General features: G+C 57.5%; 2 non-coding genes across 2 annotated transcripts; both read left to right on the forward strand.

Moving 5' to 3' along the window:
- The first annotated feature begins 505 nt into the window (after positions 1 to 505).
- LOC138448343 (5.8S ribosomal RNA) lies at positions 506 to 656 on the forward strand. The gene has a single exon (XR_011260159.1). It is a non-coding gene; the product is annotated as a 5.8S ribosomal RNA (ribosomal RNA).
- A 483-nt stretch (positions 657 to 1139) lies between these two features.
- LOC138448332 (28S ribosomal RNA) lies at positions 1140 to 4827 on the forward strand. The gene has a single exon (XR_011260151.1). It is a non-coding gene; the product is annotated as a 28S ribosomal RNA (ribosomal RNA).
- The last annotated feature ends 1772 nt before the right edge of the window (positions 4828 to 6599 follow it).

The raw sequence follows: 6599 nt of genomic DNA on the forward strand, positions 1-6599 counted from the left end.
CTGGCTTACTCGACGGTGGGCGCCAAGGTTCCAGCCGCCTACATCTGTGGGCGAGCGATGGCCAGGCCCGCTGGCACAGTGGATGACCTTCCCTCTTGCCCAGGTACCTGGAGCTGGGCCCTATGCGGCCGGGCTGGGGTTTGAAGACTCTAGCAGTCCCACCCAACCCCCTGTGTGTGCTGTCTCTGGCCCGCCTCGCTGTCCGTCTCCCGCCCCCTCCAAAAGAGAAGCGGAAGGGGTCAGGGAAGGAGGAGTGGATCGGGCCGGGTGGGCAGGTGGCAGAATGGCCTACCTCCATCACCCTGGGAAGCGCTGTGCTGCTGCAGGTGGCGGTCAGGCTTCCCAGGCTGAGCACCTGGATTTTTTTTCTTTTTTTAAACCACAATGGTTTCGTCCAAGCTAGACAGGGCACTGGGCTGTCCCGCCACCAGCGGCGCTGACTTCCCCGACCTCTCCTGCACCGGCAGGGTCAGGCCGACGTCTGGAACAAAATAAAGTTGTCTGTGACTCTTGGCGGTGGATCACTCGACTCGTGCATCGATGAAGAACGCAGCTAGCTGCGAGAATTAGTGTGAATTGCAGGACACATTGATCAACACTTCGAACGCACCATGTGGCCCTGGGTTTTTCCCGGGGCTACGCCTGTCTGAGGGTCACTTGTACATCAATCGCCCTGGGGTTCCCTCCCAGGGGCGTGGCTGGGGCTGTCTCAGGGACCCCATTCCATTCATCCCCCTAAGGTCAGACCCCGATCAGCACCGTCGCTGGATCCTTGGATCTGGCGCGCAAGCTCATTGCCGACGCGTCCTGGCCTCCCCGGTTTCCCCGCCTCATGCTGGTTTCGGGAGGGCTGGGTGGCTGGCGCACTCCGGATGTGGTGGCGGCGGCAGCAGGCTTTAAAAAAGCCTGGCGCACCTTCACCCTATCCCGGGGCATCTGGCCGTGCTGTGTGTGGCTGTCTTTGGTGTCCCACGGCTGCCGGCGCAGGATGACCATGGAGCGCGGACCTTGTGACCATGTGGGCTTCTGTCGCAGATTGGGACAGAGCACAACACTCGCCTACGCCAGAGGCACAGGGCTGGGGCAACCCCTTGTACGGGCCCGAGGCCAGCTGCCCTGAGCTTTGTGCTCTCCGACCACGGCCTCAGATCAGACGTGTTGACCTGCTGAATTTAAGCATATTACTAAGCAGAGGAAAAGAAACTAACCAGGATTCCCTCAGTAACGGCCAGTGAAAAGGGAAGAGCCCAGCGCCGAATCCCCATTCAGCGGCAGGCTGGGAAATGTGGCGTACAGAAGACCGACTCCCTGGCATTGCTCAGGGGGCTCAAGTCCTTCTGATTGAGTCTCACCACGCAGATGGTGTTAGGCCGATAGCGGCCTCTTGCACACCGGGATCAGGTCTTCTTGGAGTCAGATTGCTTGGGAATGCAGCCCAAAGCGTGTGGTAAACTCTGTCTAAGGCTAAATACGGGCGCGAGATTGATGGCCAACAAGTACCATAAGGGAAAGTTGAACAGAAGTTTGAAGAGAGAGTTCAAGAGGGCGTGAAACAGTTGAGAGGTAAGCTGGTGGGGTCTGTGCAGTCAGCCCACAGGATTCAACACGGCAGCCAGGTTGGTCACCTGGAACGGGGGAGGCCCTTGCGGGTCGGCAGCCCGGGCACATCCAGCCCCAGCAGGGCGCATTTCCTCTGTAGCGGTGCACCACGACCGGCTGGGAAGGTCCCAGGGGGCAGGTGGCTCTCTGCTCCAGCAGAGAGTGTTACAGCCCCCTGACAGCAGTTTTGCTGTGTCCACGGGGCTGAGGGAGATAGACCGCCACCGCGCCCTTATCTGGCAACCGTCATGGCCCCTCTTGGGGGTTGCTAGAGTGGCGACGGAAGACGGGGCTCCCGATGCGACTGTGGTGGACTGCCCTCAATACGCCCCGACCACGTCGTGCTGCCGGGCGGGGAGGCCCACAAAGGGCGCCAGGGGTCTGAGGTGATGTCGGTTAACCACCCGACCTGTCTGGAAACACTGACCAAGGAGTATAACACGTGCCCGAGTCAGAGGGCCGAATTAAACCCTGTGATGTAATGATGTTGAGGGCCAGTGCTCGCCGATTGCAGTGGCATCCTGTCGCGGTGGGCCCTCCATCGACCCGTCTCGCCCGCTCTGTCAGAGAGGTGATGCATGAGCGTGTGTGATAGGACCCGAAAGATGGTGAACTCGGCCTGGTGGAGGTCCGTAGCGGTCCTGATGTGTAAATTGGTCATCCGACCTGGGTATAGGGGCAAAAGACTAATCGACAGATATAGTAGCTGGTTCTCTCCGAAGTTTCCCTCAGGATAGCTGGCGCACGGAAACCCCAGTTTTATCTAGCAAAGCCAGAGGTCTTGCGGCCAAAATTATCTCAACCTGCTCTCAAACTTTAAATGGGTAGGAAGCCCGGGTATTGTATGAAAGTGCTCAGTGGGCAACTTTTGGTAAGCAGAACTGGCACTGCGGAATGAACCGCACCCCGGGTTAAGGCGCGTGATGCAGATGCTCATCAGACCTCAGAAACGGTGTTGGTTGATATAGACAGCAGGATGGTGGCCATGGAAGTCGGAATCTGCTAAGGAGTTTGTAACAACTCACCTGCCGAATCAACTAGCCCTGAAAATGGATGGCACTGGAGCATCAGGCCCATACCCGTCCGGCGCTGTGAGCCGCGGGGACTAAGTCAGGTGAGTAGGAGGGCTGCTGCAGTATGCACAGAAGCCCAGGGCAAGGGCCCGGGTGGAGCCGCCGCAGGTGCAGATCTTGGTTGTAGTAGCAAATATTCAAACGAGAACTTTGAAGGATGAAGTGGAGAAAGGTTTCATGTGAACAGAAGTTGAACATGGGTGAGTCGGTCCTAAGAGATAGGCGAGCGCCGTTCGGAAGGGATGGGCTATGGCCTCCGCTGCCCTCAGCCGATCGAAAGGGAGTCTGGTTCAGATCCCCAAACCCAGAGTGGCAGAGATGGGCGCCCTTGCGGCATCCAGTGCGGTAATGCAAATGATCCCAGGGGAGCCGCAGGGAGAGTTCTGTTCTTTGTGAAGGGCAGGGCACCCTGGAATGGGTTTGCCCCGAGAAAGCGCCCCGAGCCTTGGAAAGCATTGCGGTTCTGGTGGCATCCGGTGATCTCTCGCTGGTCCTTGAAAAACAGGGTGAGATGTTGTAAATCTCGCGCCAGGCCGTACCCATATCTGCAGCAGGTCTCCAAGGCGGACAACCTCTGGCATGTCGGAACAATGTAGGTACGGGAAGTCGGCAAGTTAGATCCGTAACTTCGGGATAAGGATTGGCTCTAAGGCCTGGGTCGGTCGGGCTGGGGTGCGAAGCAGGGCTGGGTGTGCACCATGGCTGGATGAGGCGTCTTTCCCCCCCAGGGGGGCGGCTCTGCCTCTGGATGCGAGCCGGGCCCTTCCTGTGGATAACCCCAGCTGCAGTGTTCGCCTTTCTCGTTCCCCCTCCTGGGGTTCAGGGCCGGCATTGTGCCTCGGCCGACACCTAGCAGCTGACTTGGAACTGGTGCGCACCAGGGGAATCTGACTGGTTAATTAAAACAAAGCATTGCGAAGGCCCGTGGAGGGTGTTGACGCAATATGATTTCTGCCAAGTGCTCTGAATGTCAAAGTGAAGAAATTCAATGAAGCGTGGGTAAACGGCTGGGGTAACTATGACCTTTAAGGTAGCCAAATGCCTTGTCATCTAATTAGTGATGTGCATGGATGGTTCACTGAGATTCCCACTGTCCCTGCCTACTATCTAGCGAAACCACAGTCAAGGGAACAAGTTTGGCAGAATCGTTGGGTAAAGAAGATCCGGTTGAGTTTGACTCTAGTCTGCACTGTGAAGAGACATGAGAGGTGTAGGATAAGTGGGAGGCCCTTGGGCCGCTGATGAAATACCATACTCTTATTGTTTTTCCACTTACCCGGAGTGGGGCTCTCGCTTCTGGCTCCAAGCACCCGGCACCTGCCGGGCACGACCCGCTCCGGGGACAGTGGCAGGTGGGGAGTTTGACTGGGGTGGTACAGCTGTCAAAGGATAACACAGGTGTCCTAAGGCGAACTCGAGGAGGACAGAAACCTCCTGCAGAGCAGAAGGGCAAAAGCTCGCTTGATCTCGATTTTTCAGTATGAATACAGACCGTGAAAGCGGGGCTTCACGATCCTGCTGACTTTGGGTTTTAAGCAGGAGGTGTCAGAAACGTTACCACAGGGATAACTGGATTGTGGCGGCCAAGCCTTCATAGCGACGTCGCTTTTTGATCCTTCGATGTCGACTCTTCCTATCATTGTGAAACAGAATTCACCAAGCATCGAATTGTTCACCCACTAATAGGCAACGTGAGATGGATTTAGACCGTCGTGAGACAGGTTAGTTTTACCCTACTGATGATGTGTTGTTGCAATAGTAATCCTGCTCAGTACGAGAGGAACCGCAGGTTCAGATATTTGGTGTGCATGCTTGGCTGAGGAGTCAATGGGGTGAAGCTACCATCTGTGGGATTATGACTGAACGCCTCTAAGATAGAAATCCTCCCCCCCAGACAGTGATACTGCAGCGCTTTCGAGCATTGGTTGGCTTAGGATAGCCGGCCTCGGGGACGGTATGTAGAGCCACTCGCCTCGGCACTTGAATGTGGACAGAAGGGGGCCACCTCTCTCACCCGTAGTGCACCGCATGTTCCTGGGGAATCTGGTGCTAAATCATTCGTAGACAACCTGATTCTGGTTCAGGGTTTCGTAAGTAGCAGAGCAGCTACCTCGCTGCGATCTATTGGAAGTCATCCTCGGAGCCAAGCTTTTATCGCAAGGTGGCACCGTCGCCAAAGTTCTCCATCCTACCTCCTGGGGACCGCGGAACGCACAGTAAAATACCACCCACCCTAGGTGCGCACCCGCGGGGGTGTGCGGGCCTGGTGGGGTGCACTCTTCTCACCTTTCCTGGTCAGCCTGGTGGACCAGATGGCCTTGGGCCCGGGCCTTTGAGGTGGTGCCATAAGCCCCCGGACAGGGCAGGGGAAGAGAGGGTGCAAGCCACCCCAGGGCGCAGGGGTGGTACCTTAAGCCTGTGCCCCTGGACGGTGGGGGCAGGCATGGCGGCCGGGCTATCTGGCCCGGGGAGTAGGCCCAGATGGCCCGAGTTGTGTTTGCCGCGGCTGACTCCTGCATTTGTCTCCGGTTGGCATGGAAGTGCCACCCTGCGGCCTCCAGGGCGGCCGTGGCGCAATTACCGGCTTCAGTTCAATGGCGTTCGTGAGTTGCTCCCGGTCCTCGGGCAAGTATCAACCACATGTGGTCAGGTCCAAGACTAGGTGCGTGTGTCAAGGGGCGCACTGTTTGTGGGTTAGTCCTGGACGGAAAGGCTCTAATGTGGTGGAAGAGAAGCTCTGTGGGGGGCCCAGCCAGAGCTCCAGGGCGAAAGCCCCCAAAACCAGTGGTAGTCGCAGGGAGCCCTGGTGGGGTTCCCATTGCTCCCCACAGGGAAAAGCTCTAAAGGGGCTCTGCTTAAGCTCCAGGGTGGCTGGCGGGGGGGGGGGGTTCCTGGCCTTGGGCGCCTATCTCACGCATGGATTGACTGTCCCCAAGCCCGGTGGTAATCGTGGGGAGCCCTGTCCCTCCCCGGGGGGTAAAGCTCTAATGTGGCGGGAGAAGCTCTAAGGCGGCCCGGGCCATAGCTCCAGGGTGGCCGGGGCAGCTGCCCCCACTGGCCTTGGGTGCCAGCCTTGTGCGTGTGGGTTGAGAGTCCCCAAGCCTTGCGGCAGTCGCGGGAGCCCAGGAGGGAGAAGCTCTAAAGGGGCCCTGCTAAAGCTCCAGGTTGGCTGGGGGTGTGCTGGTCCCCCCAAGCACCCAGCCTTGGGTACCTGTCTCACATGTGGGTCGACTGTCCCTCCCCGGAGGGATAAGCTCCAAGGTGGATGAAAAACCTCTTACGTGGGGGGGGAGGGGAACTCTAAGGTGGCCTGGCCAGAGCTCGAGGATGATGATTGGTGCTGGCCCATGCCTTTGGGCACCTGCTGGTACCCTGTCCTTTGTCAGGCGGGGGGGCCAAAGGCATTTTAAAGATTTGAACATTAACAATCCCCTTCCCCGCCTGACAACCCACCCCCCTGGATCACTGCACTTCATATCTTCTGAGGCGAATGTACATGGCATAACGAGTCGTAGTCTATAGTATATCCAATAGTCTTAGTCACTGAGGACACCATTGTTCACGGTAGTCTTTGTGCAGGAAGTTCATGGTTTGTTTGCAGAGCTGGAATGACTTAACCTCCTGTCCCTCCATGTCCCTTGCGCAAATGCTGGCCGCTTCTTCCCACCTGGCATATGCTCCTTTCTCTAGCCCTGGGGTAAACTGTGGGTTGCGGAATAGGGGAGTGAACGGAGATAGGTAGGACATGATCTTTGCTTTTTTAACCATAGCATCCCATGTATCCCCCACCAGGGCTGTAATTCGGCTTCTGTACGTGTTGGGGGGGGGTGGCTGTCCACTCTTGGGCACCACAGGACCTTGTCTAGGGGCCTTTCCCACCACTGCCCTATCCATCCTTCGTCAGATGCTGTTGGGATTCGCATTGAA

Source organism: Ambystoma mexicanum, chromosome 3q, assembly GCF_040938575.1.
Source record: "Ambystoma mexicanum isolate Mex_15411 chromosome 3q, UKY_AmexF1_1, whole genome shotgun sequence".
NCBI lineage: Eukaryota > Metazoa > Chordata > Amphibia > Caudata > Ambystomatidae > Ambystoma > Ambystoma mexicanum.